The following is a 12,579-nucleotide window of genomic DNA, read 5'->3' as shown; positions in this document are numbered from 1 at the left end:
ATACTTTGCAAAGATCATTCACATAATTAATCTTTAAAATATTTATATGAAATACTAATGTCCTCTGAAATTTAAAGATTAAACAACCAAGGTTTAGAAAGATCCAGTGACTAGTCTAGAATAATATGGTCACTAACCTCATATGTTCTTTATTCTATTCACCTTTTGTCATGTTATTTTTATCCTGTCACTGCTATTATCTTTAAAACTTTGACAAAAAGTTTTAAAAGATACATTAGGAATTTTCCAGTTTTAGTGCAAATAAATTGTTGCTGTTCTTGTCAGACCTTTTTAGATACTTTCAGACTATAGTCCTTCCACAGAGTGATATTCAAACATTTTCCACCTAAAATGCACACCCTGACCACAGACACTGAATTCACTTGATGTCAGAATCCTAGAATAAAAATTGATCTTCTTGACTGCCATTTCTAATCTCCCTTTTCAAAAATCCATCATAATGACTGATTTCTGAACAGTTGAATAAAGCAGTATGCAACCCAAGAAACTGCATCCATTCTAATTCAGAGGAAAAAAAAAAAAAACAGATTCATCCTAGTAACCATTTTTCAGCATATTTCATCACACTTATTCTGTGATTAGTAGAGGACAGAGAAAAGGAACTGGGGAGAAAACCTGCCTTTAAGAAAAGGCATTTCCTGTAACTATTCAAAAAGAATTGATTATCAAGTATTAGATAACAATATTACTTTTATCATAGTTCAAATATTTAGTAAAATGTATCCACATATTTTAAATTTTACTAAAGAATTTTCCCAGTTACAATCAAATGACTGCTTAGTTTGAATAAGAAAGACATTCGTGTTTCAATTCATGACACAATATTACATTTTTTTTCTTTTCTCAGACAACAGAGAGACACTGTTACTGCTTTCCCTTGTTAAGTCAACAGTCTGTGATACATGCTGTACTTCTACTGATTAGCAATGCAATGTTACTGTGAATATTTAAATAGAACTTATTATATTGGAATTTAAATTTTTTTAACATTGAACTTCGTTCTCTTCATCAAATAAATAAGTCAAGCAAATATTATTTTGTATGAAATGAAATATTCTTGAGCAGTGATAATAATGGAATTCTGAATAAGATGTAAGACCAAACATATTCTATTTTTTTCTATGTTTATTCTTTGTCATTGAGTTGTTTTAACTTAATACATATTATTGTTAAGTTGAAATAAGCTTTATACCATATTCTCTGATGTTCTTGTCATAATCATTTTGGGCCTTTTGTTAAGTAAATATCAGAAAATACCTGTGAGTTTTGATTATGTAATATTTTCATCTGATTCATTTTTAAAATTTGTCATTGGATTTAAAATGTTTTCTTTGCTAATGTTATATGCAGAATTCAATAAAAGATGAAAAAAATCCCATTGTGCATATTGCTAATTAGTTCCAAGTGACTTCCTTCTCCTTTCTTTCCGTTCTTCCTTCATCCCTTCCTTTCTTTCCTTTTCTTTTTGCAAAAGAGGAAAGAAACATCAAAAGCTGGACTGTTGTCAGTAGCTCAAGCATCAGCTGCCTTTGAGACTAACTCCGCAGACTCTTGTGTATTCTCCCACATGACTATAGTGAAGACGTCTGTGTATTACACTTAGCAAGCCCTTTGAATGCCAACATTCCCTAGGTTTCTTCCGTTGCTCCCTACCTTATACTGCTGGAGGCCCAGTAGAGTCTCAAGGAAGGCAAAACTTATTGACAATAGTCTGTGCTATTATGCTTTGTGCTAATTATATAAGTGTAAATTATGGCACAGCAAATGTATATTATTTCAGTTACAAATATCTATTGGACATCCAGTGTGTGCACTGCCCTGTTCACAGCACTGTCAGGAGGTATGAATGTCAGTATGTAGTATATATATATATATATATATATATATATACCCAAGCTAGTAGGTTAGGATCCTCTTTAGATCCAGAATGGTCAAATATTAAATAAATATTAATTTTCTATGTATGCCCAATGTCTTTGTATCATAAGAGAGTATAATTTCTAGCAATCACCCTGTACATACCCATTGTTCTTATTTTGTGCTTAGCAATGTTGAATCTAATGCTTTTTCTTTTTCCCAATAACAGCTAGTTACTCAAATGTGTTTGTACTTTTGGAATGTCAACAAATGATACATCACCAAAATAGAGGCCCTCTCTCATTTCCATCTGGAATTTTACTTTGTCTGTAAAAACTAAGTGCAGATTTAGATGGCTTTACACATGTGGTGATTAGCTATTAGAGAAAAGAGCAAAACATATTTTTCTAATCCTCCAATTGACATGAGAAATGACTTTTTAAGCTTTCTGGTCATAGAATTTTGGTGATGAACTCCATAAGTGACAATTTGTAAAGTTTTTTTTTGTTCGTTTGGTTTTTTTGAGAGGGAGTCTCGTTCTGTTGCCTAAGCTGGAGTGCAGTGGCATGATCTCGGCTCACTGCAACCTCTGCCTCCCAGGTTCAAGTGATTCTCCTATCTCAGCCTCCTGAGTAGTTGGGACTACAGGCATGTGCCACCTCACCCAGCTAATTTTTGTATTTTTAGTAGAGATGGGGTTTCACCATTTTGGCCAGGCTGGTCTTGAACTTCTGACTTCAGGTGATCCGCCCACCTGAGCTTCCCAAAGTGCTAGGATTACAGGTATGAGCCACCATACCAGGCCTGAAGTATTTTGTTTTAAGGGACCAAATCTTTAAGTCCTTTGGAAACAATCACAGAGTAAATTAAGAGATGCAGGTTGTTTCCAAGGGATTACCAATATCTCTTTGAACCATGCCTCCATCCAAAAGAATTCAAACTTTTCTGTTGGATTTCAACCGAAACAAATTAGTATATAATTATTACTGTATACTTCCTATGAGTTAGGACCCACTCAATCATCCATTCACTTTTCTGTACTTTCCTTTGTACTAAAACCCTTATCAATTTTGTGACTTTCTCTCCCTTAGATTTACTGTTTATAGGTTTCATTAATCACAGTAAAAATTGGTTACTTAATTTTGTTTCAAATAATCCTTTTTACATTCAATAATATCTGATAACTTGAGTCATAGATGAGGAGACTATATCATGGAATTAGAAAAGCCAAATGAGGAACTAAAACTCCAGTGACAATACTGTCTTAAAATGTAAGATCAGTGAAGTCACTTTTTTGAAAATGGAGCCACAAGAGAAAAAATAAATAGAAACCTAATTTCAAAACATACAATTGACAAGAAAATGAATAAACGTGGCACAGTTCCTCACCCATGCCTGGTCTGATTTGGCATAATAAATGCTTCTAAATGAAGATGAACACAAATTGATTCATAGGTGCTGTTTATTAACCTTTACAATGCAGATGCCAGGTATTGCTAATTTATACCCATTATGCCAGCCATGAAAACAGACAGCTGTTTCCATATAACCTGAATCTAAAAGCAATCAGAGACAGCATGATGTAAGTTAGCCAGAGGGCCTAATAGGAATCTGGAATCTGGAGTAAACGATGATCAATATACCTTAAGTCTAGTTTTCATTTACCTCTATAGAGAAGCTGAGGAATTCAGCAGAGGAAGATGCTTGTGTTGTGTCTAAATTTGTGGCAATAGAGATGGAAGTAAGAGAGAGGAAAGTGACATTCATAAATGTGAATGAAAATTTCTGAAGTAGAGTTAAATTTTGCCTTTATTCCTGGAGGCAATTTATAAGGCTGTTTGAACTTTGCATGTCCTAGTCTCGAGAAGTATTGAATTTGTGATTTTAATATGCTTCTCCCTGCAGGCACTTTCCATGCCAGTAGGAATGCTCTGCACTATCAGGCCAAGCTCTCAGCATGTGTAGTAGCCAAGAAAAAACCTAGCAAACAGAACTCCAGGGGCATGCCATACATGTATGTAGAGTTAGAAAAGATTAGACAGCTCTACAGAGCATCCCTCAGAGGCAACCCTCATTCTCAGAATGTCTGGAATATACATTAATGGGACATTATATCTGTACTGCGCTTTCTAATATTTACAATATTTTAAGTATAGACATATATAGTTCAAAGCAACTTTATATATGTACATATATATGCATATATATATATATATATATATAGTGTGAAATAGGCAGAGAAGGTAGTATCACATGCTTTTTATAAAAGAAAAAAATGGATGCACAGTTATGCAATTTACCTAAGGTCATGTGGTCAGTAAATGTCAGAAAGTGACTAGAATACAAGGTTTTCTGACTCCTGATCTGCAGTTCTTTCTGTTTAGCCACATTTCCCTTTCCCCAACACCCCTCTTATCTCGAATTCTGGCTTCCCTAAGAAGTGAAGAAACTGAGAGTATTATTATCAGAAAATCTCAAAGAAAGGCAGAATAAAGCCCTTGCTGTTACATTTGTCTCATACCATCTTCACGTCCTGCCTCAGCAAGGCTCAAGATCCAATCCCCTTAACTTAAGGTGAGACACCAAGATAAATAAAAACCCAAGTCTGCAAACTAAATCAACCACCATTCCCTTAGTCTATTCATTTATTCTTTCAAAAATATTTGAGTAGCTCTTATATGCAATTTCTCCTTCTCACTTAGTGGAAAAGTTATCCCAATCTCTGGAGCTCCAGTCCATCCTGTTCAACCTCCTTCAGAACTTGACTGCATTAAATATTGTCTGCCTTTTCCTTATCCTCAGTATCTCCCCACCTCAGAATCTATGATCAGTAGATGTGTTTCCTTGACCATTATTGGCTCTATTTGCTCCCTTCCGCTCAAAGCCAAACTTCTTAAAAAGAAGTCATCTCTACATCCTGACCCCTCATTTATTTGGCATTCTGCTATATGGTTACCCCTCTGTAATCTGGCTTCAGTCTCCACTTCTGCACTGAACATTTCCTTAATACTAGTTTCCTTGTCATACGTCAATTCTCTACCTCTCCAACTCTGTAGAATTTGACACTGTTGACCCCTCCCCTCCCTCCTTCTTGACTTTGAAATCTTATCTCTTCTTCCATCCCCTCTCAGTCGCTTTCACTGACTTGTCTTCCTCTTACCACTTTTTAAATACTGCTGCTCCCCAAGATTCTGATCTCAGGCCTCACTTTTTCTCAGAGTCAACACTTTCCCTAGGTAATTTCATCCAATATCTTACTTTTAATTACTTCCCCAGATTTTTATCTCCAGTCCAGAGCTATAACCCAAGTGCTATTCTTACCATATTCCAGGTACCAGTCACTTCCTCAGCCAACAATTTCTGCCCTGTTCACCTTTGAACCTGCCAACCCACAGCCTAGAAGGGACAGTCCTAAAACCCACATCAGCGCATTCTCTGTCCACGGGTGGTCACCTAACCCAACTGGACCAGGTGTTTCTCTCTCCTTCAAATTTCAATTGAGACTTGGAGACTTAGAAGTAGAAACAATTAGGCAAAGAGCTATGATGTTTTATGATAGCAGCCCTAAGTCCATGTAGTTTATATTCTGGAGAAGTAGTAACTAAGTCTAGCAGAGAAGCAAAAAGAAGAATGAAACAGATATGAAGCAAAACAATCACACTGCCCCAGTGAAAGATTGAAAGTAGCTACAGACAATTTTCCAACAGATGGGAGGCCCAACTTGACCCTCTGTCATTGGGTTCTATGAGATTCTTCTAAACCTTCCAATAAGCCATGATTGCATTAGCCAGCTTTATGGAGTCTTCTGACCCACGCAGACAACTTATCTCTTGTATACCAATCTCTTTGCCATAAATATTCTTTTGGATGGTCTCTAAACTATTGATGATACCTCAAACCCAACATGTCCAAGGCAGAACAATTCATTTCCCACTGTCAGCAAATGTCATCTCAACCGTATTTCTTGTCTTGTGTAATTAAACCACCTCTCCTTAATGCTACTGTTTGGAAATCTGGCAATCAACTAACCTCAGACTTCTCCCTCACTCTTCACAGCCGTTAAATTATTGATGCACCTTTAGCTACCTTCTTCACCTCTGAATTATTTTTTGTATCTTGTGATTTCTTGCCTATGTTACTACAGTAGTCTTGTGAATTTTTCATACTGCAGACAAAATGATCTCTGAATCACAAATGTGCCAATGATTCTCCCAGCTAAAGTACCTCAATGGCTCCTCCTTTATCCTTTTAGAATAAAGCCCAAACCTTTTAGTATGACATCCAAGGACCTTCACGGTCCAGCTTCTGTCTACCTTTATAACTTCATCAATTGTCACTCTCCAGTATGTACTCTCTGCTCCACTCACCCTGAATTATTGTGAATTCCTTATATGCCATCACATTTGCTGATCTCTTTGCCCATAAATATCTTCACACCTTCATTTTTCTTCCCCACTTCACTCATCCACATTGTTCTTCTACTCAGTTGGATGATAGCTGCTTATCCTCCAAAACTTACATTTTCTCCAGGAAGATTTCAGCTAAGTAGCTATCTGATACTTTACATCAAGAGCTGTCCATCAAAGAACTTGACACAAATATAACTGTCTACTCTTTTGTTTCTTTCAGAAAACCGCGAGTAACTTGAAAGCTAACTCTGCGTCCTTGTCATCTTTGAATTCACAGTGCCTGGTATATAGCGGATGCTCAATAAACATTTGTTAAATAAAGAAGACACTGAGAAGATGTAACTTCGACCCTCAAATATCTCATTGAAATAGTGGTAAATGAGAACACCTATGATTATGGCATATTGACATATTCCCTGAACCAGGTAGGTTCAGGGAACCATGAGAAAGAAGGAAGAGGGCCGGGCGCGGTGGCTCACGCCTGTAATCCCAGCACTTTGGGAGGCCGAGGCGGGTGGATCACGAGGTCAAGAGATCAAGACCATTCTGGTCAACATGGTGAAACCCCGTCTCTACTAAAAATACAAAAAATTAGCTGGGCATGGTGGCGCGTGCCTGTAATCCCAGCTACTCAGGAGGCTGAGGCAGGAGAATTGCCTGAACCCAGGAGGCGGAGGTTGCGGTGAGCCGAGATCGCGCCATTGCACTCCAGCCTGGGTAACAAGAGCGAAACTCCGTCTCAAAGAAGAGAAAATTAGCTTAGCTCAGGGGCCTTCAGGAAATAAGAGAGGAATTTAGGCTTGGTGACTAAGTAGGAAGGACTGAGTGAGGCCAATGAGATCGGGAAGGATTTTCAGCTCCTTGTAGCCAGTGTCAGTCTACTTATCTTTTATAAGTTGCAAGAGCTGTTGCATATTGATATACCACTGTTAAGAGGCTCTCAACACTAGAATGGTCAAACAAATGCAATTTGAGGAAACTAGCTGATTGTCTTAGCAGTGGAAAACCTTTAAAACTGTTTCAAACTGTTGCAGCACTTAAAACTATTTTGGATTCAACAAAACCCCAAATATGTCTCTCTCTTGGAAATTTTTCCTCTTAATTTTGAAACACGAGTAGTGTTGAGAAAATTAATCTGTACTTTCTAGTCAACCACACTTACCTCATCCAGTTGCTGCTTTAGAAGCGTTGTTTAATATTCCAGGAATCTTCAAGGTCCTTATTGTAAGCTTTTTCACTCAGAAACAGGAAATCTGATTTTATCTCAAGTGTAATTTTAAACCACCGTATTTAAACATTTCCAGTAGTTTCTAGACTTCATCAGAGGGCTAATTCAGTCTCCAACCCTTTGAAGTATTCCACTTGGATAAGAACTCTTGTGTTTCAACTGTACTGGATTTGCCCATTTATATCTCTGTAGATCCCAGTTAATCTCCCAGTTCAAAAACATACGCACATTCTCTGATTCTTATGGAATCTAATGGAAATTAACCTACATGAGGCTGTGGGCATCAAACTTTAGATCATTATAATCATCAAGAACAATTGACTAACTTAGAGTAAGATTTTAGTCGCTGATAATTCTAGGCAAAATTCTTATCAAATCTGAAAATGTGAATTTTCCTAACTGTATTAATAGATAAAAATGTCAATTATTGGAAAGCAAAACACTAACTCCAAAGGTTGCAAATGGTCTCAATCCTTTTTCATCACAATTCCTTTAAGTCTATTAAGGAGAAATGTAGGGAGCTGAAGAGAAAGATATAATTAATGTAACTTGGCATTGGTGATTTATTCAGTGACAAATTATAAGGCTGCTACTATAACAGGCTCCCACAAGCTTAAAATGAACAAAGCTTTTTTGTTTTAAGGATAGGTTATGATAGCCATTCTCAGATGATTCTCATTTCATCTTTTCCCACTGGTTATCTGTCAACCGAGGAGCCTTTAATCTGGAGTCCTATTGTGTGATTTCTCTTTGAAAAGTCTTTGAACATCTCCATGACCCCTAATGCTGCAGAAAAGCTTTGCATTTTCAAATGTGTATTCTTGTCCATCTTAGCTGCACTCTCCCATCTCCCATCTGAGTTGTTACTGGTTGATTGAATTGGCATCTGCAAAGGCTGAAAGTGCCACTAAAAGGGCAATTCCCCTTCAACTGATATCAACATATCTTCATCTGTGAGTCTTTTTGAGAGATGATACAGACCTTGTTTAATAATCTAATAGAAATGACAATTTTTCTGTACTAGCCTAGAGATAATCCTGCCTGCAAAAAGAAGACGGATTACATGGCTAGAAGTCTAAATCCAATTGATATAGCCTTTCTAATAAAATGAGCATATACAGATGTTCTCCCGTGCTCTTTGAGTCATGGCTAATTTATAAAGAGGAAGTCTACTTCACATTTCTTTTTCTAATTTCACATATGCCTTCACAGTTTGCCCAGTCTTCAAAAGACAAACTCACAGTCAGAGATTTTTAAATCACATGACTCGTAATTGTGAGTCACTAGCTGATTCATCCTATAAAGTCGCTAGACCTCTTATCTCCTAACAGGAGCCTTAATTCCTCCGTTCGGAAGTGAGACTGCAGCTGTTGTATATCACCATTATTGTTAGTTCTTAAAAACGTGTCACAGGTTTTGTTTTGTTTAAAAAAAAAGCTTCAGAGATTGCCAGATGTTTAGATAGGAAAGCAAAGCTCTCAAACAGGAGTTGAAGTTTCAAGTTAATGTTTTAATAATTACATCTTCTTTTGGCTCAGTTTCACTTGGGTCTTGGTCCAACAATCATATCTTCAAAATATTCTGAATAAATCCACACCAGAAAAAAACGTCTTAACTCTCATTCAGGAAAATGATGAGTTTCACTGGGTTCTGAAAATGCTTCAAGAACAAAATTAACTGAGTAATCACATTTGACTTATAAAGCAAGAGAAGAGCCTATATACAATGCAATCAGGCACCTCTGAGCTTTCTGGCCAAAAAAAAAAAATTATGTAGTCTTCCCTGACTTCTCTTGTTAAAACCTCAGAAAAAGAAAAGGCTTCCACTGGTGATTCTTAACCTCATTCTCTCATGAGGGCCCAGTTCTACTAATATAATTCCAGGATAATTCCCTGCCTTGTGTATCTAACTAGGAAATTGGAGAGCCCCTTCCTCTCAACCCACACCTTTGTTTAAAAGTGTCTTTAGGAAGAGCTGACCCAAAACACCTTAAACTTTGCTACTCAGTGGTCCTCAGGGAGCAGAGGCATTAGCATCAACTAAGAGCTTGATAGAAATGTAGAATCTCAGGCTCCATCCCAAACTCACTGAATTAGAATCTGAACTTTAATGAACTTCCCAGGTGATTTATATGCGCATGAAAGTGTAAGTAGCACTACTACCAGATCATCACTGTATAACCTCACAGAGACTTTCCACCTGTGAGCCCTTTGAATGAATAAACAATATAAGTTCAAATTAAGCTAAAATAACCCACTTTGCTCCTATATAAAATTTGTTTTTATCAAGTCCCAAAACAACACGATAAAAATGAATATTTTCATTATTGAACACCAAGAATTTAAAAGCTACTCCTTCTACTCTTCAATGAAGTCTAAATGTTTCATTCCATACAAAATAACCACTCCTAACCCCTTCCACCAGTCCCATCCCTCAACAGCTATAAGACCTTAGTAAAACCTCATCTTTGGAACAGTCTTCATGGATGTGAATAAGCCACTAAAATAATAATTCAAATGCCTATAACAAATGACAACACTCTTTCAAGTCCTTGTCTATATTCATTTACTGGATCCTTAACCGTAAAAGATCGATTTGATTTTTCTTTTTTTTTTTTTTTTTTTTTGAGACTGAGTATCACTCTGTCACCCAGGCTGGAATGCAATGGCACAGTGATGCAATCTCAGCTCACTGCAACGTCCACCTCCCAGGCTCAAGTGATTCTCCAGCCTCATCCTCCCAAGCAGCTAAGATTACAGGCATGCACCACCATGCCCAGCTATTTTGTGTGTGTGTGTGTGTGTGTGTGTGTGTGTGTGTGTGTGTAGTAGAGACAGGGTTTCACCATGTTGCCAAGGCTGGTCTTGAACTCCTGACCTCAGGTGATCCACCTGCCCTGGCCTTCCAAAGTGCTGGGATTACAGGCGTCATTTGCGAGCTAGGAGAGTGTTTAAACAATGTCTTAAAGAACACGTATGTCTTCCAAAGTGATTGCTCTGGAGGGCTTCCTCACTTCCTCACTGGAAAGCCATGTTTTAGTCATTAGTATTCTGGTCAGACAGAAAACCTCCCTTGCAGAGCTGCAGTGGAGGGGATTGCAGCTTTGTGCACTATAAATAGTCATTTTATTAAAATGTAGAAAAATTGTTGAGAAAGAAAAAAGAGGTAGGGGGCAGAGGGTTGCCATGGCAACTCAACCGTTCCTTCAGTTTTGAAAGCGTGAGGAAGACCAAAGAATAGTAAATAAAGAAGAAGAAATAGAGAAAGTCGGAATGACACATGATCACAAACGGAATGAGACAGCTCAGACAGCCCAGTTTCAAACTGAGTGATGAGCTGAGAGGCAGAGTGTGGGCCTCACAGAGGGAGAGGGGATGCCTTTCTTCAGAGAGCAAGGAGCCTGGCAGAGTGAAATCTTTGCCACCAGCTCTACCTCATGGCTCAACAACAGAGGCCGCCAAACAACATGGCCCCCAACAAATGATTTATGGATAAATGCATATGGAAGCAAGAATCCTCCTGATAGCCTCCTGGGAACTCCCTCCCACCCCCACCTCCATACATATTTTTAGATATTGGTTCTAGAATCCCCATTCTTCATCCCCACTCCTCACTCCTGGATGTTGATTGACTCCAGGTAGATCAAGAAAGATCAGGACACACCAGAACTCCACCCACTTACAAGACATTAGATTAAAACTCATGTGACAAATCCAAAATATATTATTAAGGGTAACTAGGATAAAAGGATAACCTTAATTCAGCACTTTACAGGTTACTGATCACTTACACATTATCCCTTAGGATGCCTGGAGCAGCCCCGGCAATCTGGGATCACTCCACCTTACAGTAGCCCATGAAATTGTGTGCAACTCAGACTGAAACAAAGCCACTAATATCTCCTGCATGCAAAAATTTTCCATCTCTCCTAGAGAATGGAATTACTACTGACAGTTTAGATGACTTTCAGTCTGTCTTGATCACACACTGTGACAGCTTAAACAATGCACCATCCCCATTAACACTTCAGTATTTGGGGGTGGGGGATGAGTTGGGGTGGGAGGTGAGGGAGGAGGTGAGAGAGAGATCCATGTAAATACACATAAGCAATTCTACATCGTGTCTGTTAATGGAGGGTAGCTGAAGAAAAGGGATCATCCAGAAGTCATGTGTAAGGACTTCATAATACGTCAAATACATTGGATTGTGTGGAGGCTACCAGCAGATGTTTGGGATAATTTTCAAATATGGCTGCATTTTCCCCCTCACTCTGAAAGGGATAGCAAAAGAGAAAGCAGGATGGGCTTAAAAACTGTTCGGTAGGCTGGATGCAGTGGCTCATGCCTGTAATCCCAGCACTTTGGGAGGCCAAGGCGGGAGGATCATGAGGTCAAGATATTGAGAGCATCCTGGTCAACATGGTGAAACCCCGTCTCTAATAAAAATACAAAAATTAGCTGGGCATGCTGGCACACACCTGTAGTCCCAGCTACTCAGGAGGCTGAGGCAGGAGGATCGCTTGAACCTGGGAGGCAGAGGTTGCAGTGAGCCGAGATCATAACACTGTACTCCAGCCTGGTGACAGAGTGAAACTCCGTCTCAGAAAAAAGAGAAAGAAAGAAAGAAAGAAAGAAAGAAAGAAAGAAAGAAAGAAATAAAGAAAGAAAGAGAGAGAGAGAGAGAGAGAGAGAGAGAGAGGGAGGGAGGGAGGGAGGGAGGGAGGGAGGGAGGGAGGGAGGGAGGGAGGGAGGAAGGAAGGAAGGAAGGAAGGAAGGAAAGAAAGAAAGAAACTCACAGATTACCTTGCCAGAGCAGTGACCATATTGCCTACATCTGGGATACAATGTTGACTCCAGCTCCCTCCCCAACCTGGACAAACCTCATGTACAGGGCAGAACTCCAGAACACTCCCATTGTGGCTGCCGGGATGGGCAGCACCAGAGAGCACAGCCTCACCAGGCAGAGTCAGGGTCTCCTCAGACTGGGAGAGAATAAGAAATGAGAGGGAAAGTCTTGGTGAGGCTCTAGTGATCCACTTGATCACCAGATCCAGGAATGTTCCTG

Source organism: Callithrix jacchus, chromosome 7, assembly GCF_049354715.1.
Source record: "Callithrix jacchus isolate 240 chromosome 7, calJac240_pri, whole genome shotgun sequence".
Lineage (NCBI taxonomy): Eukaryota > Metazoa > Chordata > Mammalia > Primates > Cebidae > Callithrix > Callithrix jacchus.
Note: the sequence above shows the minus strand (reverse complement) of the source record.